We start from the raw sequence: 27873 nt of genomic DNA, 5'->3' as shown, positions 1-27873 counted from the left end.
TAAAGGAGTTAGAGGTGAAAAGGGAGCAGGACAGAGCTGAGAAACAAAGGGAGCATGAGCTCCAGCTAAAGCAGCTGGAGGCAGCTGAAAAGGAAAAGGAGCAGGACCGAGCTGAGAAACAAAGGGAGCATGAAGTGCAGTTAAAACAGCTGGAAGCAGCCGAGAAAGAAAAGGAAAGAGCCGAGAAGGAGAGAGAGGCAGAGAAACAGAGGCAACATGACTTGGATATGGAGAAGTTAAGGCAAGAGCGAAAAGCTCAAGGGTCAGACCAAGAGGAGCGGTTTAATGTTAGTTGGGAGTTAAGGGTAGTACCTCCATGTGAGGAGACGGATGTTGATAGTTATTTCTTGCTTTTTGAAAAGATGGCAGTGAATCAGAAGTGGCCCAAAGAGCAGTGGGTGGCGTTGTTACAAAGTGTGTTAAAAGGGAAGGCACAACGGGCATATGCGGCGTTGTCATAATTCTCCGCCTCTTCCTCCTCCATGGACAAAGTAAAGGAGGCCATTCTCCGGACCTACGAATTGGTACCTGAAACGTATAGACAAAAGTTCAGAAATTTAAAGAAAGGGTGGAATCAGACGTATACCGAGTTTGCCTATGAGAAGGGTGTGCTCTTGGATCGCTGGTGTACAGCAGAAATAGTGGAAGAGGATTTTTGGCGTCTCAGGGAGTTAATTCTGATTGAGGAATTTAAAGGTTGTGTTTCGGAGGATATCCGGATGTATTTGAATGAGAAGCCGAATAAGTCCATCTCCGAATTTGCTAGGTTCGCCGATGAATATGCCCTAACCCACAAGCCAAAGTTTTCCTCGAATAAAAGTTACCAGAGACCGTGGGAACGGTAGAGAAAGCCCGCCGGCTAAGGGAGAAACTCAGCCGGGAGCCAGTGGTAAAATTGAGAAGGAGAGGCAAGACGGCAGGAGATTTCCTGGCTTGACCTGTTTTAGTTGTGGAAAGGTGGGTCATATTGCATCTAAGTGCCTCGCTCCGAGGAAGGAGCCAGGAAAAGGGAGAGCAGCTATACCTATAGGCTGTATTGCGTCGATCAGAAAATCGACGAGAGAGCCCCAGGTAAATGGAGTACAGGAGGGGCGTGAGACATTTCGTTCAGAAGGAACCGTGTCTGTGAGAGAGGGAGACCCACCAGTTCCAGTGCGGATCTGGAGAGACATGGGAGCGGAGCTGTCATTGATTTGCAGTAAGGTGCTAGATTTTGGTCCTCAGACGGGAGAGGTAGCTTTGAGAGGAATAGGAAAAGGGACCGAAGTGGTGCCCTTGCATAGGATCATTCTGAATTGTGAGCTGGTATCTGGACCAGTGGAATTGGGGGTACTGTCGGAATTACCAGGGGAAGGCGTGGACGTCCTTCTTGGTAACGACTTAGCGGGCGGTAAAATGGGTGAAGCCATGAAGTTGACAAGCAAGTCTGTGAGTGTTGAGGTCCCGCCCCTAGATTCCAAGATCTATCCCGCATGCGCGATCACTCGCAGCATGTCGAGGAAGGCAGCTGAGAAAGAGACCAGTTTAAATCCGGCCAGTATCGACTTGGCCGAGACGTTTTTACCGACCCTGTACCAACAAGGGCTAGAGGGGGGTAAAACAGAGAGTAGGGAGGGAAAAGAGAGTAAAAGGGAGGAGGCAGGCCTACCCTTAGCAAGAAGAGAGTTTGTACGAGAACAGGAATGTGACGAGGAGCAGGTAGCATTGAGAGAGTCAGTTCTTTCTGAGACCGAGATTGAGACAGAGCCAGAGGGTTACTACCTGAAAGAGGGTGTGTTGATGAGAAAATGGAGGCCCACCACGGTGCCGGTCGATGAGGATTGGGCGGTGGTACATCAGGTAGTAGTTCCAAAAGTGTATCGGGACGAAATTTTGAACTTAGCTCATAAGGGACCCTTAGGTGGGCATTTGGGAGTAAAGAAGACAGTGGATCGGGTTATGAGAGATTTCTATTGGCCAAGCCTGAGAAAAGATATTGCTGAGTATTGTAAAAGGTGCCATACATGTCAGGTGGTGGGAAAGCCGAACCAAGTTATCCCTAAGGCACCCCTCCGACCCATCCCCGCGTGTGAGGAGCCTTTCTCCCGAGTCATTGTGGATTTTGTGGGTCCTTTACCTAAAACTGCGAGTGGGCGGCAGTACGTCATGACCCTGATGTGTGCCGCGACACGATTTCCAGAGGCTGTGCCTCTGGGAAATATTAGGACCCCTGTGGTGGTAAAGGCCCTCATTAAATTCTTTACCACAGTGGGGCTGCCTAAGGAGATACAGTCAGATCAGGGGAGTACATTTACATCCAGAGCATTTCAGCAGATGATGACCCAACTGGGGGTCAAACAAATTTTAGCTTCTGCATACCATCCAGAATCCCAAGGAGCGTTGGAAAGATTCCACGCTACATTAAAGACCATGATTAAAACTTATTGTCAGGAAAACGTTCGAGACTGAGATGATGCTTTACCCCTTCTGTTATTTGCAGTAAGGGATACAGTTCAGGGATCTCTGGGGTTCAGTCCGTTTGAGCTCGTTTTTGGTCACAGGCCCAGGGGACCTCTAACCCTACTTAAAGAGAAGTGGTCTAGTCCGAACGTTCAAGTCAGTGTGATTGACTATGTTATAAAATTCCGGGAAAGGCTGCATAAGGTATGCGCCTTGGCAAGAGAAAACCTTAAAGACTCCCAGATCAAAATGAGCCAATGGTATAACAAATGAACGAGAGAGCAAGAGTTTCACGTGGGCGATAAGGTTTTGGTCCTATTTCCTGTAGTTACCCACCCCCTACAGGCAAGGTTTCAAGGACCGTATAAAGTGTGTAAGAAAATAGACTCGCTGAATTACGTGATTGAAACACCTGATAGGCGAAAGCCGACCCAGTTAGTTCACGTGAACATGATGAAAGGGTACCATGAAATGACCCCCACGGTGGTCAGTGCGGTCCTGAAAACTGATGAGGCAGCGGGGGGTGGTAAGGAGGAACCAGAGCGGTTTGAAAAGATAAGTATAGTACCCACCAGATTAGAGAACTCTGTTATTTTAGCAAGCCTTGCGGATAAAGTTAGTCACTTAGAGCCTGAACAGTGGGAGCAGGTAACACAGCTCATTAACCGGCATACAGACTTATGTCCCGATGTCCCAAGAAGGTGTAGTGGGACAAAACATGATGTGATAGTTACCTCGACACCGCCTATTAAACAAGCCCCTTATCGGATGAATTCAGAAAAGAGCCAGCTAGTAGGAAAGGAGATTGAACATATGCTAGCTGCTGGGATAATCCGCGAATCCTCTTCTGCATGGGCTTCTCCTTGCGTGGTTGTCCCAAAACCGGATGGTACCATAAAATTCTGTACCAATTACAGAAAGGTAAACGCTGTCACTCAGACAGACACTTACCCTATCCCCAGGGTGGATGATTGCATTGATAAAATGGGGAAGGCGAGGTACATCACTAAAATTGACTTGTTAAAGGGGTACTGGTGGGTTCCTTTAACGGACAGGGCTCGGGAAATTTCAGCCTTTGTCACCCCATCCGGGTTGTACGAGTACAATGTTATGCCGTTCGGAATGAAAAATGCACCAGGATGATAGACACAGTGATAAAGGGGTTAACCCACACCAAGGCTTATCTTGACAATGTGGTAGTTTGGAGTGACACCTGGGAGGAGCACATGGAGGCTGTAGAAAATCTGTTTAAGAGGATGTCGGCAGCCCAACTTACAGTAAACCTCGCAAAGAGTGAATTTGGTCATGCCACGATCACATACTTGGGGTATGTGGTAGGAGAGGGGCAGTTGACTCCTGTGCAAGCAAAGGTACAGGCTATTTCTGAGGTCCCTGTACCCTCCAATAAAAGGGCACTGAGGAGGTTTTTGGGCATGGTGGGATACTATCGGAAATTCTGTAAAAATTTTGCGAATATTGCTCTCCCACTTACAAAACTCCTACGGAAGGAGGAAAAATTTGAATGGAGCCATTCCTGTCAGAATGCTTTTGAAAAGTTAAAAGCCATATTGTGCCATCACCCTGTGTTAAAAGCACCCGATTTGTTAGCACCCTTCTCCCTGGCGACGGATGCGAGTGATGAGGCTGCAGGAGCAGTCCTATTACAGCAAGCAGGGGATGGAGTGGAGCACCCGGTAGCATATTTCTCTCGGAAGTTCAATGTACACCACAGGAATTACTCTACCGTGGAAAAGGAATTGTTGGCCCTTGTTTTGGCGATGCAACATTTTGAAGTGTACATTTGTCCAGCGCAAAAACCCGTAGTTGTTTATACAGATCACAACCCGTTGGTATTCCTGGCCAATATGAAAAATAAAAACAGGAGGTTATTGAGTTGGAGTTTGATGCTGCAAGTGTTCGATATTAAGATACAGCATATTAAAGGAAGTGATAATGTGCTCGCGGACTGTTTATCTAGATGCTGAAGTGAATGTATAACTGTATTACTCTGTAGAAAAAAAAACTTTTGTGTTGTGTTAGATTCTAAAATCCTGTAAGACTTTGTATTACTTCGTTTTCACCGATGGTAAAAACACTTTGAAGAAAGGGGGTGTTACGAATGTGCCACAACTCTGAGGGGCCGAAGGGTACAAAGTAGCCCCCTCCTTTTTGAGAATCGCAAGATCGCTATTAATGCAGGTCTGGGACCCAGGAAATGAGAGAGAGACACGCAGAATCCACAAGGGGTTTGGAATGTCCTGGCCCCTCAGCGAAACAAAGCCACGGAAAACGGCCATTGTCTCTTGGAGATGGAATTGTGTATTGAGTACTGTACTATTCATTGAAGCCCTCAGGGAATGACCAGAGTGGGCTGGTTGAGGGATTGCATCATCCCAACCTGATTGACATCTGAGACCCCGTGAGTAAGGATAAAAGAGGGTCTGGGGAATAACCCCTTTAAACGCACCAGGAGAAACACTAGAAATCCCATGACAGCGTAATAGCGACAGCCGGTGGAGAGCCCACGTGCGTCTTTTCCCGTTGCCGGGATTGGGGCCTTACCACGGAAGACGGCTTTAGCTAAAAGGAGAAACCAACACCAACGGAGCTCTGGAAGGATTGACATCATAAAAAGGAAATGCTGGCAAGTTCAAAAATCTGTCTCTCTCTCCAACCAAAAAGCTGCAGCCTGAATGAGCTGATTGACTTTTATATTTCCATCGGACAATACATTATCCCCTATACAACGATAGAGCTTATTTCTTATTGATTATTATTATACCCGCACTTTTAGAGTTAGTATTGACAACGTATATTATCTGTATGTTTGCATTGATATTATCTTTGTGTATTTTTACCAATAAATACTGTTAAAAATAGTACCATCAGACTTCAACAGACCTCTCTATCTTTGCTGGTAAGTGACCCAGTTACGGGGTACGTAACACTGCAACTATACAGGATACTGATGAGGCCCCACCTGGAGTACCATGTGCAGTTCTGGTCTCCATACTTAAGGATTTACTGGCTTTGGAGGCAGTGCAGAGGAGGTTCACCAGGTTGATTCCAGGGATGAAGGGATTAACCTATGAGGAGAGATTGAGTCGCCTGGGACTGTACTCGCTGGAGTTCAGAAGAATGAGAGGGGATCTTTTAGAAACATACAAAATTTTGAAAGGGATAGATAAGATAGAAGTAGGAAAGTTGTTTCCATTGGTAGGTGAGACTAGAACGAGGGGACATTGCCTCAAGATTCAGGGGAGAAGATTTAGGATGGAGATGAGGAGAAACTGCTTTTCCCAGAGAGTGGTGAATCTGTGGAATTCTCTGCCCAGGGAAGCAATTGAGGCTTCTTCACTAAATATATTTAAGATACAGTTAGATAGGTTTTTATATAGCAAGGGAATTAAGGATTAAGGGGAAAAGGCAGGTAAATGGAGATGAGTTTATGGACAGATCAGCCATGATCTTATTGAATGGTGGGTCAGGCTCAATGGGCCAGTTGGCCTACTCCTGCTCCTATTTTTATGTTATGTCTCATTGAAAGGACTAAATAGGGTGGATGTGGAGAGGTGTTTCCTATGGTGGGGATTTCCAGAACTAGAGGGCACAGCCTCAAAATTGAGAGGTGACCCTTTAGAACAGAGGTAAGAAATAATTTTTTTTAGCCAGAAAGTAGAGAATCTGTGGAATGCTCTGCCACAGACAGCTGTGGAGGCCAAGACCATGGGTATAGTTAAAGTGAAAATTGATGGTTTCCTAATTGGTCAAGGCATCAAAGTTTATGTGAAAAGGCAGGTATATGAGGCTGAGTGGGATCCAGGATCAGCCATGAATGGCAGAGCAGGTTCTATGAGTGGAATAGCTTAATTCTGGTCCTATATCTTATGGTCTTACTATTGGTCCCCCTCAGGTTCAGGTGCAACCCATCCCTTTTGTAGAGGTCATACCTCCCCCATAAGAGATTCAAATGATCCAAGAACCTAAAGCCATGACCCTGCACCAGCTGCTCACCCACACATTTATCTGCCAGATCGTCCTGTTTCTACCCTCACTGGCATGTGGCACAGGGAGCAATCCAGAAATTACTACTCTGGAAGACCTGCTTTTCAGCTTTCTGCCTTGCTCTCTACATTCTCTCTTCAGGACCTCATTGCTTTTCCTTCCTATGTCACTGGTATGGATATGTACCAAGACATCTAGCTGCTCCCCCACCCCCTCCCCCTCCAAAATGCTGCGACACAATCCATAAAATTCAGTAATTGCAGACTTCCAAACAGAATACAGGTTTCCCCCGCAATCCGAAGGTAGAGCGTTCCTATGAAACCATTTGTAATCCAAAATGTCATAAATCGAAGAAGCAATTACCATTAATTAATATGGGAAAAATTTTCTGAGTGTTCCCAGACCCAAAAAAAACCCACCAAATCAAAGCAAATAACACATAAAACCTAAGATAACACTAACATATAGTAAAAGCAGGAATGATATGATAAATATACACCCTATATAAAGTAGAAATATTGTAGGTACGGTGTAGTTTCACTTATCAAACTTGGGAAGACAGCGAGCCAAAATCGATTTGGCGGAAAAAAATCGGCACGTCCGCACATACACAGATACACATGTATATGAATGCGCAAACAACTGCCCTCAAGGCTTCACGGTTATTGTAGTCTTTCTCGGAGTAAACACACGTATAAAGCAGGCGTCTTTTGTTCATAAAAGCGAAAATCCTCTTTGGTTAGCAAAAACAAGTACTAATGTAGGTCTTTTATAACAGCAAGTTGTCATAAAGCAAACGTTCGAAAAGCAGGGACCACCTGTAACTGCATCGACCATAACCCCGCCTTCTATGTTCAAACCAATTCTAAATGCAAACTGCTAAATCACTATGCATCCTATGGATCACAATCTTCTGGATGACTCTTCCCCAAAGCCTTCTAAAGCCTCCATAACACCTTACAAAAATCCACGAAGGTAACATCCACAGTGCAACCTTCAATCACCTGCATCACCACCTCAAAAGACAACTTACCTCGCAGGAACCTATGATTACTGTCCCTAATTAGGGCATAGTCTTCCTAAATTCATAAATCCCATCTGTATGAATCATCTCGAATAGCTTCACAACTATTGACATGAGATTCAGTTGGTCTAGCTTTCAGGATTATCTTTCTTTCTTGGAAGAATGGAACAACATTAGCTACTTGTCAGTCTTCTGACACCTCACCTGTGGCTGAGAGGGCAAGTAGATCTTGGTCAAGACCCCAACAATCTCATCTCTTGCCCTATCTATTTTGTGCCAGACAACTCAAGTCTAAGAACATAACAACGAAAGGTTAAGATCATAAAAAATCTATTTTCTAAAACCTTACCTGTACTATTCTAAAGTAATTTATTGCTAATGAGCTATTATTAACAATCAATTCTATACAGGATATTTTAGAAAAATGTTAATGGCTAATGATTTGGCACTAACAATAACAGAACTGCTTGTTTATCTTCAATTTTGTCCTATTCAACGTATTATATTTATTTGAACAGACGTAACCTCAATTTAATGTCTTAACCCTCAGGCGGTACTAAAAATAGCTCTAGACCAAAGCACTGACTGTCAACCTGAATAATAATATCCAATATAGGTTAAGTTTAAAACCTCCAACACAAAAACAAAACAGCCATCATTGCCACAGCAACAGTGAAACTAAAAAAAATTGAGAAGTTTTCTTACCCCACCCCACCCCACCCAAGTAAACATGAACAAGTTGCCAAAAAGGATCCAAGATGGTTGTTATTGTGATTGGAAGCCTGTGTCAATTTAGTATATCATGAAATGGGCATCAGGATACTTGCAGTCTCTTGGGTATATTAAAGATATGAAAATAAATGAGGAAATAGGATTGATAAATTTGCAGGTGGTGCAAAAACTGGAGTTGTCCATGGTGAGGAGGACATTCTCAAGCCACAAGATAAAAGTCATCAGTGGGAAGATAGCAAAACAACAGATGGAATTTAATACTGACAAATATGGTAGGTCTCCCTCTGTGTTCACTAATAAGGGATATAACATACCATGAATGGTCAGGCCATTTTGTATAAAATAGTGGAACTATGGATGTACAAATCTGAGGATCCCAGAAGCCAATAGTACAGGTGGAGGACTGATTATTACCTCATTAATAGGGCACTGAGCATCTGGTCAGAGAAATTACAGTACAACTTCATAAACATTGGTTGGATCACAGCTGCGGTACTTACTGCATTTCTGGTTGACACACTAATAAGGGACATGAATATTCTGGAAAGTAGAATCACCAGGATGGTGTCAGTGATGGAGTGCTTCAGTTGTGAGGAGAGACAATTGGCTGAGTTTGTTCCCATTAGAAGAGAGAAGGTTGGGTGAATGGGAGCAGTGTCATAGGGAACTTGGTAGATAATAAGAACTTCCTCCATAAGCACTAATGTCTAAAACTATAAAATATAGGTTTAGGGTAGAGTCAAGAGGTTTGAAGCTGTTTCAAAGATTTTCCATCAGACCGTAAGAAATGGGAGCACAATTAGGCTATTTGGCCCATCAAGTCTGCTTTGACATTTCATCATGGCTGATCCATTTTCCTCAGCCCCAATTTCCTGCCTTCTCCCTGTAATCCTTCATGCCCTAACTAATCAAGAATCTATCAGCCTTTGCCTTAAATATATATCCCCAATGACTTGGCCTCCACAATTGGCAAAAAATTCCACAGATTCACCACTCTCTGGCTAAAGAAATTCATCTCCGTTCTAAATGGAGACCCCTCTATTCTGAGACTGTCCCCTCTGGTTCTGACTCTCCCACCAAAGGAAACATACTCACCATCAAGGCCTTTCAACATTCATTGGGTTTCAATGAGAATCCCTCTCATTCTTCTGAATTCCAGTGAGTAGAGGCCCAGAGCCATCAAACACTCCTCAAATGACAACCTTTCAAACCCAGAATCATTTTTGTGAATCTCCTTTGAACCCTCTCTAATGTCAGCACATCCCTTCTTAGATAAAGGGCCCAAACCTGCTCACAATACTCCAAGTAGATAGATAGATAGATAGATAGATACTTTATTCATCCCCATGGGGAAATTCAACATTTTTTCCAATGTCCCATACACTTGTTGTAGCAAAACTAATTACATACAATACTTAACTCAGTAAAAATATGATATGCATCTAAATCACTCTCTCAAAAAGCATTAATAATAGCTTTTAAAAAGTTCTTAAGTAGTTTACTTAAATACATTAAATACAATCAACCCCGGCACTTTAACATATCTTACTCCTGGCGGTTGAATTGTAAAGCCTAATGGCATTGGGGAGTATTGACCTCTTCATCCTGTCTGAGGAGCATTGCATCAATAGCAACCTGTCGCTGAAACTGCTTCTCTGTCTCTGGATGGTGCTATGTAGAGGATGTTCAGGGTTTTCCATAATTGACCGTAGCCTACTCAGCGTCCTTCGCTCAGCTACCGATGTTATACTCTCCAGTACTTTGCCCACGACAGAGCCCGCCTTCCTTACCAGCTTATTAAGACGTGAGGCGTCCCTCTTCTTAATGCTGCCTCCCCAACACACCACCACAAAGAAGAGGGCGCTCTCCACAACTGACCTATAGAACATCTTCAGCATCTCACTACAGACATTGAATGACATTGGTGAGGTAAGGCCTCACCAGCACCTTATAAAGCCTTACCATATTCTCATCCTCTTGAAATAAGTGCTAACAATGCATTTGCCTTCCTCGCCGCAGACTCAACCTTTAGGGGATCCTGCACGAGGACTCCCAAGTCCCTTTGCACATCAAATTGTGAAATTTATTTACATTTAAAAAATAGTGAACACTTATTTCTTCTACCAAAGTGCATGACCATACATTTCCTAACACTGTATTCCATCTGCCATTTCTCTGCCCATTCTTCGAACCTGTCTAAGTCCTTCTGTAGCCTATCTGCTTCCTCAAAACTACCTGCCCCCTCCTCCCTTCACTATTGATGCTGCCCTCACTGGCATGTCTTCCACTTCTTGTACATCCGTGCTCAGCCCATCTTCCTACCGCCTTAATAGTGATATAGCTCCTCTTGTCCTTGCCACAAAAGCCTCCACATCCAACACATTATCCTCTTGCAACTTCTGTCATCTCCCAAGGGATCCTACCACTAACCATATCTTTACCTCCCTAGCAAACCCCTCCCCACCCCACACTTTCACTCCCTTCCTGATTCACTGCACCATTTGTCCGTCCCCACTAATCTCCCTCCCAGCTCTTATCCCTGCACCAAGTGCTACACTTTCCTCCCTCACCTCCATTCAGGGCCCTGAACAGTCCTTTCCCAATGAGGCAACACTTCACTTGCGAATCTGTTGGGGTCGTCTATTGGGTCCAGTGCTCCCAATATAGCCTCCCCTATAGTCTGTGTGACCCATCATAAATCACAGTACTGCTTCGTCAAGCACCTCTGCACCATCCACCACAAATGTGACTTCCCAGTGGCCAAACATTTTAACTGATTCCCATCCCCGTGTCAGTGCAGGGGTGGAGGAGCACCACCTTATATTCCACCTGGGTACCTACCAACTTGATGGCATGCACATTGATTTCTCCTTCCAATAAATAATTTCCCTTATTCCCCACTCTGACCTTTTGCTTCTTCTCATCTGCCTATTATGTCCCCAGGTCTCCTCCTCCTCCTCCCTCCTTTCTCCTACGGTCCCCTCTCTCCTTCCATCAATGTCCTTCTTCTCCAGCCCTTTATTTTTCCCACCCACCTTACTTCACATATCAACTTCCAGATAACCTTCTTCCTTCCCCCCACCTTTTTATTCTATCATCTTCTGCCTTCTTTCTCAGTCCCGACAAAGGGTCAGCCCAAATGTCAATTATATTTATTCCCAAAGATACTGCCTGACCTGCCGAATTCCTCCAGCATTGTGCTTTTGCAGCATCTGCAGACCATCTCTTGTTTACCCTGCCCCTCCACCTTTCATATCATCAGCAAATTTTGCCATAAAACAATCAATTCCATCATTCAAATCATTGTCATATAACGCAAAAAGTGGTCCCAACATAGACCCCAATGGAAAACCACTAGTCACCAGCAGACAATCGGTAAAGGCTCCCTTAACTTCCACTCTATAATTTCATTTCTTTTGCCCCTTTTCCCCCTGCTTGAAGGGTGGAGTGACATTTGCAATTTTCCAGTCCTCCAGAACCATGAATCTATTGATTCTTGAAAGGTCACTACTAATGCCTCCACAATCTCTTCAGCTATTTCTTTCAGAATCCTGGGGTGTAGTCCATCTGGTCAGGTGACTTGACTTCAAACCTTTCAGGTTCCCCAAGCATCTTCTCCTCAGAAACAGCAACTATACTCATTTCTGCCCCGACATTCTCAAACTTCCAGCATAGTGCAAGTGTCTTCTACAGTGAAGACTGATGCAAAATATTTACGTCATTCCATCATTTCCTTGTACCCCATTACAACTTCTCGAGCATCATCTTCCAGCAGTCTGATATCTACTCTTGTCTCTCTTTTACACTATGAATCTGAACAAACTTTTGATATCTTCTTTAATATTATTGGCTGGTTTACAATATTCAACAATCTTTTTCCTCTTTATAATGTTTTTTGTTGCTTTCTATTGGTTTTTAAAAGCTTCCCAATCCTCTAACTTGCTACTAATTTTTGCTCCATTACCCTTAATGGTTCCCTTACCTTAAGCTCTCCAATTAACTCTGATTCATTGCACAATATCCAATTCAGAGTAGCAGATTCCCTAGAGGGCTCAACCATGAGCTGCTCTAAAAAGCCATCTTGTAGGCATTCTGCAAATTTCCCCTATTGCAATCCAGCACCAATGTGATTTTCCCCAATCTACCTGCGTATTGAAATCCCCATCAACATTCCCCTTTTGACATGCAATTTTTTAAATTTCCTGTTGTAATTTGTAGCCCACATATTTGCTACTGTTTGGAAGTCTGCATACAACTCCCATGAGGGAGTTTTTACCCTTGCAGTCTCTTAGCTCTACCTACAGCGACTCTAACCTTCTGATCCCATGACACCTCTTTCTAAGGACTTGATTTCAATTTTTAATCAACAGAGCCACCATACCCCCTCTGTCTACCTGCCTGTCCTTTTGATACAATGTATATCCTTGGATGTTAAGTTCCCAGCTATAACCTTTCAGCCATGACTCAGTGATGCCCACAATGTCATACTTGCTCATCTGTAACTGTGCTACAAATTCACTTAACTTATTCCATATACTGCATGCATTCAAATATAACACCTTCAGTCCTGTATTCATCACCCTTTTCAATTCTGTCCTCCTTTTAGATTGCAACTCATCCAAGTGACTGTAATTTTGCCCTAGCAAGGCAGGCTGATGATAAGTCTCACTACACTCTACCTCCATTTGTAAACCAAATGCCCCATCCTCAACCCTTTCACTCCAGTTCCTATCTCCATTTAAACCCTCGCATACAGCTCTGGCAAAACTGGTTCCAAGGATATTGGTCCCCCACACAAAATGCTGGTGGAACGCAGCAGGCCAGGCAGCATCTATAGGAAGTAGTACAGTCGACATTTCAGTCCAAGACCCTTCGTCAGGACTAACTGAAAGAAGAGATAGTGAGAGATTTTAAAGCGGGAGGGGGAGATCCGAAATGATAGGAGAAGACGTGGGGGGGGGGGGGGGGGGAATGAAGCTAAGAGCTGGAAAGGTGATTGGCAAAAGCGATACACAGCTGTAGAAGGAAGGGGATCATGGGATAGGAGACCTAGGGAGAAAGAAAGGGGGAGGGGAGCACCAGAGAGAGATGGAGAGCAGGCAAGAAGTGATAGTGAGAGGGGTAGAGAAAGAAGAGAGAAAAGAAAAAAGGGGGGAATAATAAATAAGGGGTGGGGTAAGAAAGAGAGGGGGGCATTAACAGAAGTTAGAGAAACCGATGTTCATGCCATCAGGTTGGAGACTACCCAGACAGAATATAAGGTGTTGTTCCTCCACCCTGAGCATGTCTTCATCTTGACAGTAGAGGCAGCCATGGATAGACATATCAGAATGCCTTCCATCCTATGATCCTCTTCCTTCTCCAGCTGTTTATCTCTTTTGCCAATCAACTTGAGCTCTTAGCTTCAACCCTCCCCCTCCTGTCTTCTCCTATCATTTTGGATCTTCCCCACCCCCTCCCACTTTCAAATCTCTTAGTATCTTTTCTTTCAGTTAGTCCTGACAAAGGGTCTCGGCCCAAAACGTCGACTGTACTTCTTCCTATAGATGCTGCCTAGCCTGCTGCGTTCCACCAGCACTTTGTTGTTTGAATTTCCAGCATCTGCAGATTTCCTTGATATTGGCCCCCTTCAGATTCAGATGTAACCCGCCCCTTTTGTACAGGTTGTACCTTCCCCAGGAAAGATTCCAATGATCCAGAAACCTGAAACATTACCCCATACACCAGTTCCTCAGCCACTCATTTATCCATCAAATGCTCCTATTCTTACCATCACTGGCATGTGGCACAGGCAGTTTTCTACCTAGCTCCCAAAATCTCTCTTCAGGACTTCATTTCTAGCTATGTCACTTGGTGCCGATGTGTGGCAAGACTTATGGCTGGTCGCCATTCCCCTTAAGAATGCTGTGGATCCAATCACAGACATCCATGACCCTGGGACCTGGGAGGCAACATACCATCCGAGTGTCACTATTGTACCCACAGAATCTCATCTCTATTCCTCTAGTTATGGAATCTCCTATCGCTACTACAGTCCCCTTCGCCGCTCTTCTAAACCACAGCACCAGAATCAGTGCCAGAGACGCTGTCACTGCTGTTGCCTGCTGGTAGGTCACCCCCTTCAAAAGTATCCAAAACGGTATAGTTATTACTGAGGGGAATGGCCAAAGGGTACTCTGTATTGACTGTCCATTTCTCTTCCCTCTCCTCAGTCAGCCATTTACCTGGCCCCTGCAACTCAGGAGGTGATCACCTCTCTGTAGCTCCCATCTATTATCTCCTCAGTTTCCCATATGAGCCAAAGGTCATTGCGCTGCAGCTCCAGTTCCTTGACACATTCTGAGTTGCTGCTTGTTACATCTAGTGCAGATGTGGTTATCAGGAGGCTGGAGGTCTCCTAGAAGATGACTGGAAACTGGAATACATGACCCAAGTGAAGATAGAGACATTTATAACATTTTAATCGTATTGGGACAAGTCTTTGATTTGCTAATAAAGGGATTAAAACAGATGGGTATTTCATAATCCACATGAATACTAATAGGCCAGAGAGCCTGTTTCTGTTCTATGCCAATTCAATATGAAATTATGAACTTTTCATTTTGTAACTCAAAGACATTGAATATCCTTTCTTGTAACCTCTTCTTCTAAGTAGTTCTATTTATCGTCATACATCCCTTGAGAGATTGTAGTAAAAACCTGTGCAGATGCAAGAGTTCTATTTATAGGAACAAAATAACTATGCTTTCTGTTGTATTTATTCTTTAGGGTGCCTTTTCTTCAGAAATCATCTTAATCAATTACTGTACAAGTTTGGTTGGCCTTTGCCATTCAACAAAATGCATTGCTAACCAAAGAAATTTCTTTTATGTATTTATGGTTCAGACTTTTCATCATTAATACTCAAAGTACACAAATCAGCACTTCAATAAGGTCTTCAAAATGAATGTGGATTCAAAGGTGTTAAGGAAGGAAAAGAAAAATCAGAGAATGGACATTACAAATATTGAAAACTGTTTAAAAAAAAAGCTAAGCACAGTTATTTCTCCCTGGCTAAAGAACATCACCAGATAAACCTAATCATGCTAGATATTGAAGTACTGTTTCCTTTCTTATACATGGAAAATGAAAGTAAAAGGGAAAGGAAAATAATCCTCCGGTTTTCTCCCACAGCTCAAAGACATAATTTTTTTTAGGAGTGGTAATAGATAATAAATTAAGCTGGAAACCACATAAATTATGTCAAAGCAAAAATGTCAAAATCTATTGCAATACTGTACAAAGTGCAAGATTTCTTAAAACAGGAATCTTTGTATACATTATACTGTTCACTTATAGTCTCATACATGACTTACCGTGTAGAGGTATGGGGAAATACATACAAAACAAATACAAACTTTATTTTTCTACTCCAAAAGAAAACCATACAAATTGTAAATAAGACAAGTTATTATAAGCCAACCAATCCACTATTTATTCAAATACTTCAAAATTCAGAGATTTCGTAAATTTTAAAATAATACAAATTATGTATAAAGTAAAAAATACAGTTACCACAAAGTATCCAAAGATTGTTCAAAATGAGAGAAAGTCAACATGATTTGAGAGGAGCGTGTATATTTCAAAAACAAAGGATAAGAACAAATGTAAAAAATCCTTGTATTTCAGTCAGGGGTGAATTTATTGGACAGTTGTAATGAGAATTTAAAAACATGCACCACACTTAACAAGTTTAAAAAATTATTTAATAATAATTTAATGAACAAATATAAAATACATGACTTAAAATGAATGGGAGTAATGTAAACAAAAGATACTTGGAATTGGATTTTGTGTTAAAAGATTATGAAATTTTTTGTTTTGATGTGATGATTTGACACCAAATATGTTTTTGTACAAGAGGGGTAGGCATAATAAGCTGTAACTTCAGCCACACCCTTTTGGTCTGTTTTAAAGATTTTTATTATTTAATTTTGTTTTATGAAATCATCATTGAAAATGATGCTTTTTGTTATGTTTGTACTGACCGAAATAAAATTTCATTCATTCATTCACATACCATGTAGGTTAACTGGTCACTGTAAACTGTCCTGTGATTAGGTTAGGGTTAATCAAGTTTGTGGGGTTGCTGGAAAGGTACGGCTCGAAAGGCTAGAAGGCCTTCTCTGCACTATATTGCTAAATAAATAAATCTACTAAAATCTAAAGATTCACTGTATTGCATTTCCCATGGCCTAGATCCTTCTAAAAAGGAACAAAGTTCACATACATGTCATTTATCTTGAGTATGGCACTTCCCTAATTTCACTATGATTAATTTGGGTTATTCTTCATTCAGCAAGGAAATAGGTTAAAGTCTATAAAAGTTTCTGGAAGCTCTAACAGAAAAATAATCTACCCATTTAACCATATAACATATAACCATATAACAATCACAGCACGGAAACAGGCCATTCCGGCCCTCCTAGTCCGTGCCGAACTCTTAATCTCACCTAGTCCCACCTATCCGCACTCAGCCCATAACCCTCCACTCCTTTCCTATCCATATACCTATCCAATTTTACCTTAAATGACACAACTGAACTGGCCTCTACTACTTCTACAGGAAGCTCATTCCACACAGCGTTTAAAAACACTTTTTAAAAAAGGAGGTATATTTCTAACAAAATCTTAAAAGTTAACAAAGCCATCTCTGAAAACCTTAACTGCAGTCAACAAATAAAAACAAGGGAGGAACTTTCTGGAGCTTTCACAGATTTTCTCACTTCTGCTAGCCACAAGCAAGGTACCAGAAGACTGAAAGATATCTAGTATTGTTCCTATATTTAGGAGCAGGAAGAATAAGCCAGCTAGTGAGTCAATGGCTGTTAAATTAGTGAATAAAATTCTAAGAGACAAGATTTATGTTCATTTCAAAAGGCAGGAACTAACTAGGGATAGTCAGTATGGTTTACGAGGGGAAAATCCTGCCTTAATGACTTTTCTGGGCATCTAAGGAGATCTGGCTAATTAGATACAAAATTTGATTTGGTGACAGGAGGCAGAGGAGAGTCATGGAAAGATGTTTTCCTTTTTAAATGGCTGAGACTAATAGTGTACTACTAGGATTGATGCATCGATATACAGCTGCAGGGGAAATTATTAGTAAAGTTTGTGGACAACACAAGAATCATTTTTGTGGATTGTGAAAAAGGTTGTCCACAATTATGGCAAGATATAAACCAGTTGGAGCATTGGCCAAACTGAATTTAATCCTGATAGTATGTCAAATAGGAGTAGGACAGATGAAGTAAATGGCAAGGTGCTAAGAAATGTTGGTGATAAGAGAGACCTAGAAGTCCAAACCAGGTTTTTAAATTATAAACCAATACATACCGCATATACCACAATCTATACAGGGCAAATAAGATGTCTAGGAGCCATAAGGAATTAAAGTGATGGTTATGGTATCTGAAGGAGCAAGGGTGATGAGGGGGGGGGAAAAAACAGTTGACGTTTTTAAACTGATCATATAAACAATTACAGGTGAGAAAAGAGATACAGTTAACTAAGATGAAGTTGAAAGACATAACAGATTTTGTTATAGTATCAAATATATAGTATTTAATAGACATGCAATGACCAAGAGACAGAACCAAACTTCCAGACACATATCAGGTATTAAAAACATGCAAAGATTATTAACACTTGTTTCAATCATCCTAATGTAGATAGAACACAAATAAACAGCATAAAGGAAAAGTAGAAATTTATAGAAGAGGGTACATATAATTAATAGTTTTAAACCAGAACACAATAGAGTACAGTACTGGTTCTTATTTTGGAGAATCAGAATATGACAACATATGAATGAATACATTGAATCACAAGAATATGACAACGCTCTCCAATTGAAACGTCAGTAAGTTACAAAAAAATTGGAAAGAGGCAAATCATAAAAGGTAACATCAAAATGGCTGACGGATTGCCTCTTGTTATCTGAATAGTAATAGAAAATGAATTTCAATGAAGTATATGGTGACCTATGTATTTGATAATAAATTTATTCTGAACTTAATTTTGTCCTGGATTACATATCTGAGGTTGTGTGCTTAGCCCTCTCTCTATTTGCTTTTTAACCTATGACTGTGAGGCTAAGTAAAACTCCAATGCACCTTCAAGTTTGCTGGTGACACCACTCTTAGCAGCTAAATCAAAGGTAGTGATAAATCAGCATATAGAAGGGAGGCTGAAAATCTGGATGAATGGTGCCACAACAACAACCTCTTACTCGACGAAGCAAAACAAAAAGTTGATTATTGACTACAAAGGAGGAAACCAGAGGTCCATGAGCCAAACTTCATCAGGGGATCAGTAATTTAAATTCCTTGACACTTTCATTTCAGAGGATCTCTCCTGGGTGTAGCACCTAAGTGCCATTACAAAAAAGGCACAGCAGCACCTCCACATTCTAAGAAGTTTGTGCAGATTTGACATGTCATCTAAAACTCTGACAAACTTCCATAGAGGCACACTGCAACTGGTTGCATCACAGCAGGGGGCACCAACCTTTTTCTGCATTGCAGACCGGTTTAATATTGACAATATTTGTTAATCACGACTGGAATATAGGTGAAAAGTCAACTATAAGTGGCTAATACACACAATTTCGTTTCTTAAAGAATTTATCTAACAAATTTAATATTAAACACACAGCGCATATTTTCTTTGCATGAATATAGTGATAAGTCAATTAAAACTCACTTATTAGTCAATAGTCAATAACATTTTAAGTAACGTTTGGATATTAAACACTCCCGCCCTCCTTGTAGGTAGGATCTATCAGCCAACAAAAGTTTGGCTTGAGGGATGACTTTCAGTAGATTGCAACACGGTAGCTCCTCTGCTACTTACAAAACTGAGCCCGAATTAGGTTGTCTGCGAATACTTTAGCACCGGGTTCCCCACAAACATTCGGTGTGCTAAACAGGTTTAGAGGCAATGCCCATCTGTCTGCGCTCCAGGCCAGTAGCAACAGCACTTCTCGCCAGCCACACGAGGCAGCCGGTTACCCAAGGCTAACCAATGATCCCTAGCGCTAGGGTATCACTGCGTTTAGGCGACTGATGACCTCATGTGGGTAATGACCTCATGTGCATTCAAGTTCAACAGTGGGCATGACAGGGAATGAGGAAAGGTGCAGCTGACTCATATCGTTTCATATCGCCAAATCATATCGTTTCCTTGTGGCCCAGTAGCACACGTTTTGTGGCCCGGTACCAGTCAATGGCCCAGTGGTTGGGGACCACTGCATCACAGCATTGTACAGAAACACCAATGGCCAAGAGAATAGCCTACAAGAGTAGAGGATACAGCCCAGTCCATCGTAGAAAAAGCCCTTCTCACCACTGACCACATCTACAAGGAGGACTACCACAAGAAAGCAGCATCCATCATCCAGGCCATGCTCACTTCTCATTGTTGCCATTAGCCGGGGAGGTACAAAAGCCTTAGGGCACACTCCACCAGGTTCAGCCATCAGGCTCCTAAACGAGCATGGATAATTTCATTCACCTCAATACTGAACTAATTCCACAACCCATGGACTCACTTTCAAGGACTGTACAACTCAGGTTTTCCATATTATTTGTTATATATTTGAAGTTCAATGTAAATTTGTTTCAAGTACATACATGTCATCATATACAACCCTGAGATTCATTTTCTTGTGGGCATACTCAGTAAATCCAAGAAAAATAACAGAATCAATGAAAACCTGCATCCAACAGGATGGACAGACAACCAATGTGCATTACACAACAAAATGTGCAATTACAAAATGAGAAATAAATAAAATAATAAAAATTACCCCTAGTGCTGCAGGTTATATGTTGATGATAATTGGGCAGAGATTTCTTCAAACAAGCCTGATTAAAGTCCTGATTATGATTTGAAATGCGTCAGAGTGAATTATTTCTTATTTGGTGATGGCAACATTCAATATCTCTAGTTCCTGATTACCATCGACTTTTGGTGATATGTAAACTTCAGTCAGAGTCACAGAGGAGAACTCACTTGGTAAGTAGAATGGTCGGCACTTAATCATTAGATGTTCCAGGTCTGGGGAAGAAGAGTATGACAAAACCACCACATCCAAGCACCACAGAGAGTTCATCATGAAACACAGACCCCCACCTTTTGCCTTCTTCAAATCAGCAGTCTGGTCCATCCTGTATATCATGTAGGCTCTGGGTCTTATCGATGCATCCAGCATGTCCAGAGTGAGCCACATCTCCAAAAAACAGACAGTAATTCCTCATTTCCCTCTGATACAGCAATCTCAATCTTGTTCTTTAGCAACTGCACATTTGCTAACAATATGCTAGGTTGAGGGGATCTCATTACTCTGTGTTTCAAGCCTGGCGGAGCACAACCCCTCCCCCCACCTCTTATGGCCATAACAATCTACCTTTGTCTGCTTAAAGATGACGTACCTGCATGCTTGAGAGTTAAGTCCACCGAGTCCTTCAGATGATTGTGAAATTGCAACTTCATTAAGACGGTTCAAAAGTTTGTTGCTTAAAAAGGAAATCATACGCTGCACAGTACAATGAGAATAATTCAAAACAGATAGTTACAAATTTTGTAAGCAGCCCACAGCATATCACTATGATTTTCCTGCTCTATCTTGGTCTTACTATTTGTTTTTTTTTGGTTACAGTTCTTTTGCGCATTGTTTGTCCAGCTTTCGGTGTACATTTTGCATTCATTCCATTTTATCCACTGTGAATGTCCTCAAGAAAATGAATCCAAGGGTGACATATACTTACGTTGATAATAAATTTACTTTGAACTTTGAGGTCAGCGAGTCCTGGGATTGAAGGTCCAAGCTCAGTGAGCAGGTGCCAAGACAGAGGCCCATGATCAGAGCACCCTGGGGTCAAAATCCAGAGGTCAGCGAGCCTGGAGGTTGAGATCCCAGGACCGGCAAGTCTGGGGCCAAGACCAAGGACTGGAGGTCAAAGGCAGCCTGCGCATGGGTGGAGAATGTTAAATGGGCTTGCTATGCTGTTGTGCTGTTTCATTGGTATTATTGCTGCTGCTTGTGCCATATAAGCTAAGTATTGTTCTACTGAACACCATGGACATGCCACATTGTGTGGCAACACTCGTGTACTACCCCTATCAAAACCTTGGGTTGTGTTGACTGATAGTGAAAACAACACATTTCACCACATGTTTTGATGTACATAGACTCCACCTGTGCTCAGTTCTGGTCACCTCACTACAGGAACTATAGAAAGAGTGTAGAGGAGATTTACAAGGATGTTGCCTGGATTGGGGAGCATGCCTTATAAGAATAGGTTGAGTGAACTTGGCCTTTTCTCCTTGGAGCGACTGAGGATGAGAGGTGACCTGATAGACCTGTATAAGATGATGAGAGGCATTGATCATGTGGATAGTCAGAGTTTTTTCCCAGGGCTGAAATGGCTAGTTTTAAGTTTTAATGGCTGAGAGGACACAGTTTTAAGGTGCCTGGAAGCAGGTACAGAGATGTCGGGGATAAGTTTTTTTTATATATATAAAAAATAAATATAAAAACGCGGAGGCGGATACAATAGGGTCTTTTAAGAGACTCCTGAATAGGTACATGAAGCTGAGAAAAATAGAGGGCTATGGGTAACCCTAGGTAATTTCTAAAGCACGTACATGTTCAGCACAGCATTGTGGGCTGAAGGGCCTGTTTTGTGCTGTAGGTTTTTTATGTGATAAATAAATTTAATCTAAACCCAACTGTTAACACTAGACAAAATAACAAGGTAAGCTTGTGACTTCAAGGCAAGTAAAACACTGGGAAGCTAGCAGCAATATCTACTTGGCCCTGTGAGACTGGATCAGTCTAGACTTGCTGAGACTGTACACAGCAATATATCTAGTTGGCAGCATATCAGAATCCATTGTCTTTTCATATACAAATAGAAATGTAAAGGGAGAAAATCAGAAACTGCTGACCCACATCACCATCAAATGTGGATTACAAGACAAAGGGTCTCAGCCCGAAACGTCAACTATGCTTCTTCTTATAGATGCTGCTTGGCCTGCTGTGTTCCACCAGCATTTTGTGTGTGCTGCTTGAATTTTCAGCATCTGCAGATTTCCTCATGTTTGCATCTATATCCCTCCATTCCTTTCAGGCTCATGTCTGTCTAAATGCCTCCTGTATCATGTCAGCTTTCATCACAAACCCAGGCACAACATTTCAGGCACCTAGCACTGAGTAAAATAAAATTCTTCCCCCTACCCCACCCTTTAAACCTATGCTTTCAAATATTTTGCATTTCTACCCTGGGAAAGAGACTATCTACCCTAATTATACCTCATACATTTTATAAAATTCTATCAGGTCTCCACTTAAGCTTTGAAACTCCAGGTTAAACAATCAAAGTCATCCCAATTTTTTTTTTCTGCGCTATTGTCCTCTAAAACAAGAATCTTCTCTACACCTTCTGCAGAACCTCAACACCCTTCCTGTAATGGGATGACTACAACTGTTGCAACATTCAGTGCAGCTTTACCAAAGTTTAATACAACTGCCACAGACTTCCTGATTCATACTCAAAAGGCCAGACTGATGAAGGCAAGCACATCATACACATTGGTTACCATCCAATCTGCTTGTGTTGCCACGTTCAGTATCTACACACTTAAAGACTCCAAGATCCCTCTGCAGTGTTATTAAGGGTTTTTCCATTTATCATATTCCCCTTTCATTTGGCTTACTCAAGTGCAACACCTCACACATCCTCATTGAGGACAATGAAGTAGTTGTGGGAGGCAGAGGATTGGCAACAGGAATGCTTTGAGTTGATAGACTGAACATGTTCATGGAATCAAAGGATCTGAATGAATGAGGATCTGAACGAGCACACCACAGTTGTCACAGACTTAAACAGTTGTAGAATCATTCAAAATCTTCCACAACCACGTGTTCTGGATGAATTATGAGATCCGCAAATTGCTCAGGGCAAAAATCAGTGGAAAAGAGGTCCAAGCACAATCTCCAGAAAGACATCTCATATGCGAAGTGGCAATTTTGGAGCTACCTTGAATCACTGAAGAATGCTCAGCAGCTGTGACCGAGGTTGAACACTAACACCTCCTTCAAAGTGAAACCAAGCAACACAGGAGAAACAAGATTTCACTCCAGTTGAGCACGATTGTGAAAACATGGATGCACCTTCACAAACTCCCACAGCCCCCGATGACCCTATGATTTCACTGAGGTCGATGCAAGAGCATCCTTTAGGAGGGTGAACTCACAGAAAGCATCTGACCAACCAAGTACTAAAGATCTATATTGATCATTGTGGCCTCTGTTGGTCGTGATCAACCATGGGTACTGCGCCTCTGGTAGTCACCAGAAGTGGCTTCTCCAGGGCACAAGCAAGAGCAGAGTTGATATGGAGATCTGTCTGATGCCTATGCAGTCGGACTCCCTTCTCCATGCTGACGACAGGTCCAAAGGAACAACCAAATTCGATACAGTTTGGTGCCAGTAGCATCACAGGAATTGCCGTGCCGGTGCTGGATACAGCAGTCAGCCACCTTCGGGACTCCGACTGCAGATTTTTCCTCTGGGTTTACTCCCAAAACCTTTCTCATGAGCGGGTATAGCCACAAAGCAGTGGAGGAGAATTTTATAAAATTTATGAGGCAGTGGAGCTGATCATTAGGCTGGAGTGTTCACTAATATCTTTAACCTCTCACTTAGGCTGTCTGAGGTACCCACATGCTTCAAATAGACTTGAATTATACTGGTACCCAAGAAGAATGTAGCGGAGAGTATATTGACTGTTTATATCAAAACCTCGTATGGAAACACTAATACCCTTGAATGGAAAAGCCTACAAAAAGTAGTGAGTGCAGTCTAGTCCATCACAGGTAAAGCCCTCCCCATCACTGAACACATCTACAGAGCACTGTCACAGGAACACAGCATGCATCAAGGACTTCCACCATCCAGGTCATATTCTCTTCTTACATGACCTGGATTAAGGTATAGGAGCCTCAGGAGGCACACCACCAAGTTCAGAAACAGTTATTATCCCATAACCATCAGGCTCTTGAACCAGAAATAACTTCACTCACCCCATCACTGAACTGTTCCCATAACCTATGGACTCATTTTCTTACTATGTATTTTTCCCTCATTTTGTAATTGCAGCTTGTCACCTTTTGCACAATCATTGATGGTCTATCATTGATTCTATTTTGTTTCTCTTATATATTTGTGAAACTGTGAATGCCTGTAGTGCTCTATCCAGTGACATTACAGTTCTAAGAAAAAGTTTGTGAACCCTTTACAATTACCTGGTTTTCTGTATTAATTACTCAAAATGTGGACTGATCTTCATCACAATAATAGACAAACACAACCTGCCTAAATTAACAAACTTCGTCAATATTGAGTACACCATTTAAACAATCAATCTAGGTTCAAAAAGTATGTGACCCTCTGATTGGAACACCTGACTCCAAATAGCTTTCGTAGAAGGCATTACCCCAATGAGCATCACGTACAACACACTGGAGGAACTCAGGAGGTCGGGCAGCATCTGTGGAAATGAGCAGTCAACGTTTCAGGCCGAGACCCTTCGTCAGGACTGAAGAGGGAGGGGGCAGGGGCCCTATAAAGAAGGTGGGGGGTGGGAGCGGAGGTGCTCGACAAAGCGGTCCCCCAACCTGCCTCAGGTCTCGCCGATGTAGAGGAGGCCGCACCAGGAGCACCAGATGCTGCTTGGGTGGTAGGTGAGGACAAGGGGAACTCAGTCCCTGTTCTGGTGACGGGAGAATGGGGTGAGGGCTGAAGTGTGGGAAATGGAGGAGATATGGGTGAGGGCATCATTGATGACGGCAGAAGGGAAACCATGATCCTTAAAGAAAGAGGACACTTGAGATGTCCTGGAACGGAAAGCCTTATCCTGGGAGCAGATGCGGCAGAGATGGAGGAATTGGGAGTAGAGCGTAAATGCTACACCTGGCCCTACACCTCCTCTCTTACTACCATTCAGGGCCCCAAACAGTCCTTCCAGGTGAGGCAACACTTCACTTGTGAGCCTGTTGGGGTCATCTATTGTATCCAGTGCGGCCTCCTCCACATCGGCGAGACCCAACACACATTGGGGGGACCGCTTCATCAAGTACCTCCGCTCCGTCCGCCACAACAGACAGGATCTCCCGGTTGCCACTTACTTCAATTCTGCTTCACATTCCCATTCGGATATGTCCATACATGGCCTCCTCTTCTGCCATGATGAGGCCAAACTCAGGTTGGAGGAGCAACACCTCATATACCGTCTGGGTAGTCTCCAGCACCTTGGCATGAACATTGAATTCTCCATCTTCTGGTAATTCCCTCCTTCTCCCTTCCCCCATCCCAGTTTCACTCTGCCTCCTCCTCCAGCTGCCTATCAACTCTCTTTTGATTCTGCCTTCTTCTACTACACAGTGCTTTCCCATTACATTCCTTCACCGTTCCTGCCTATCCCCTCCCCCACCCCTCGATCTTTCCTCTTATTGGTTTTTCACCTGGTACCTACCATCCTTCTCCTTCCCACCGTCCCCCCCCCCACCTTCTTTATAGGGCCCTGCCCCCTCTCTCTTCAGTCCTGACGAAGGGTCTCGGCCCAAAACATTGACAGTTTGTTTCCATGGATGCTGCCCAACCTGCTGTACGTATTGCTTTGACCACAGCATCTGCAGTGCACTTTGTGATTACCCCAATGAGATTGGAGGTGTGGGTTGTAAAGATGCACTGCCCTATATAAAAAAAAGACATGTTACTGACAAAGCCTGTTCTTCTCAAGAAAGATCTAACTATGTACACCATGCCTCAATCAGAACAACTTTCAGAGAACCTTAGAAGAATTGTTGAGATGAATGAAGCTAGAAAAAGTTACAAAAGAATTTCTAAAGACCTGAGTGTTCATCAGTCCACAGTAAGAGAAACTGTCTACAAATGGAGGAAATTCAGTGCTGTTGCTACTCTTCCTAGGAGTGAGCATCCTGCAAAGATCACATCAAGAGCACAATGTGCTGAAGGAGGTGAAGAACAAAGGGCAACAGCAAAAGACCTGCAGAAATATTTAGAACCTGCTGAATTCTCTGTTCACACATCCACTATAAGAAAAACACTGAACAAGAATGATGTTCATTCTCTCAAAAAAAAATTTTAAAAATTGACTGCGCATAAAGTTTGCAGATTACCACCTGAATGTTCCACAATGCTTCTGGGACAGTGTTCTGTGGACAGATGAGACAGAAGTTGAACTTTCTGGCAAAAATGTACACTGCTATGTTTGAAGGAAAAAGGGCACTGTACACTAACACCTCATCCCAACTGTGAAGCATGGTGGAAAGAGCATCATGGTTTGGAGCTGCTTTGCTGCCTCAGGGCCTGGACAGCTTGGAATCGTTGCGGGAACATAAGAACATACGAAATAGGTACAGGAGTAGGCCATCCAGCCCATCAAGCCTGCCCTGCCATTCAATAAGATCATGGCTGATCTGTCCGTAAACTCAGCTCCATCTACCTGCCTTTTCCCCATTATCCTTAATTATGTAAAAACCTATCAGTTTCTTAAATATATTTACTGAAGAAATCTCAACTGCTTCTCTGGGCAGAGTTCCACAGATACACCACTCTGGGAAAAACAGTTTCTCCTCATCTCCATCCTAAATCTTCTTCCCTGAATTTTGAGGTAATGTCCCCTAGTTCTAGTCTCACCTACCAATGGAAACAACTTTCCTACTTCTATCTTATCTATCCCTTTCAAAATTTTGTATGTTTCTATAAGATCCCCCTTCATTCTTCTGAACTCCAGAGAATACAGTCCCAGGCGACTCAATCTCTCATAGGTTAACCCCTTCCATCCCTGGAATCAACCTGGTGAACATCCTCTGCACTGCCTCCAAAGCCAATAAATCCTTCCTCAAGTATGGAGACCAGAACTGCACTCTGTACTCCAGGTGGGGCCTCACCAGTATCCTGTGTAGTTGCAGCATGACCTCCCTGCTCTTGAATTCAATCCCTCTAGCAATGAAGGCCAACATTCCGTTTGCCTTCTTAATAAACTGTTGTATCTGCAAGCTAACCTTTTGTGATTCATGCACAAGCAGTCCCAAGTCCCTCTGCACAACAGCATGCTGCAATCTTTCACCATTAAAATAATCTGCTCTTCTATTATTCCTTCCAAAGTAGATGATCTCGCATTTACCAACGTTGTATTCCATCTGCCAGACCTTGGCCCACTCCCTTAACCTATCTATATCCCTCTGCAGACTTCCTACATCCTCTGTACAATTTGCTTTTCCACTCAGTTTAGTGTCATCAGCAAATTTTGCTACGCTACTCTCAGTCCCCTCTTCCAAATCATCAATGTAAATAGTAAACAGCTGCTGGCCCAGCATAGACCTCTGCGGCACCCCATTCACCACTGACTGCCAACCGGAGGAACACCCATTTATACCAACTCTCTGCCTTCTATTGGTTAACCAATCCACTATCCACACCAATACACTTCCTCCGACTCCATGCACCCATATCTTATTTATAAGTCTCTTGTGCGGCACCTTATCGAACGCCTTCTGGAAATCCAAGTAAACGACATCCACTCGTTCCCCTCTATCCACTG

General features: G+C 42.7%; 1 protein-coding gene across 5 annotated transcripts in view; it reads right to left on the bottom strand.

Annotated features, from left to right (window-relative positions):
* akt3a (v-akt murine thymoma viral oncogene homolog 3a) overlaps positions 1-27873 on the bottom strand; it is a 442785-nt gene that overhangs the window by 359523 nt on the left and 55389 nt on the right. The window lies entirely within an intron of this gene.

Source organism: Hemitrygon akajei, chromosome 7 (assembly GCF_048418815.1).
Source record: "Hemitrygon akajei chromosome 7, sHemAka1.3, whole genome shotgun sequence".
NCBI lineage: Eukaryota > Metazoa > Chordata > Chondrichthyes > Myliobatiformes > Dasyatidae > Hemitrygon > Hemitrygon akajei.
This window is presented reverse-complemented; position numbering and strand designations above follow the sequence as displayed.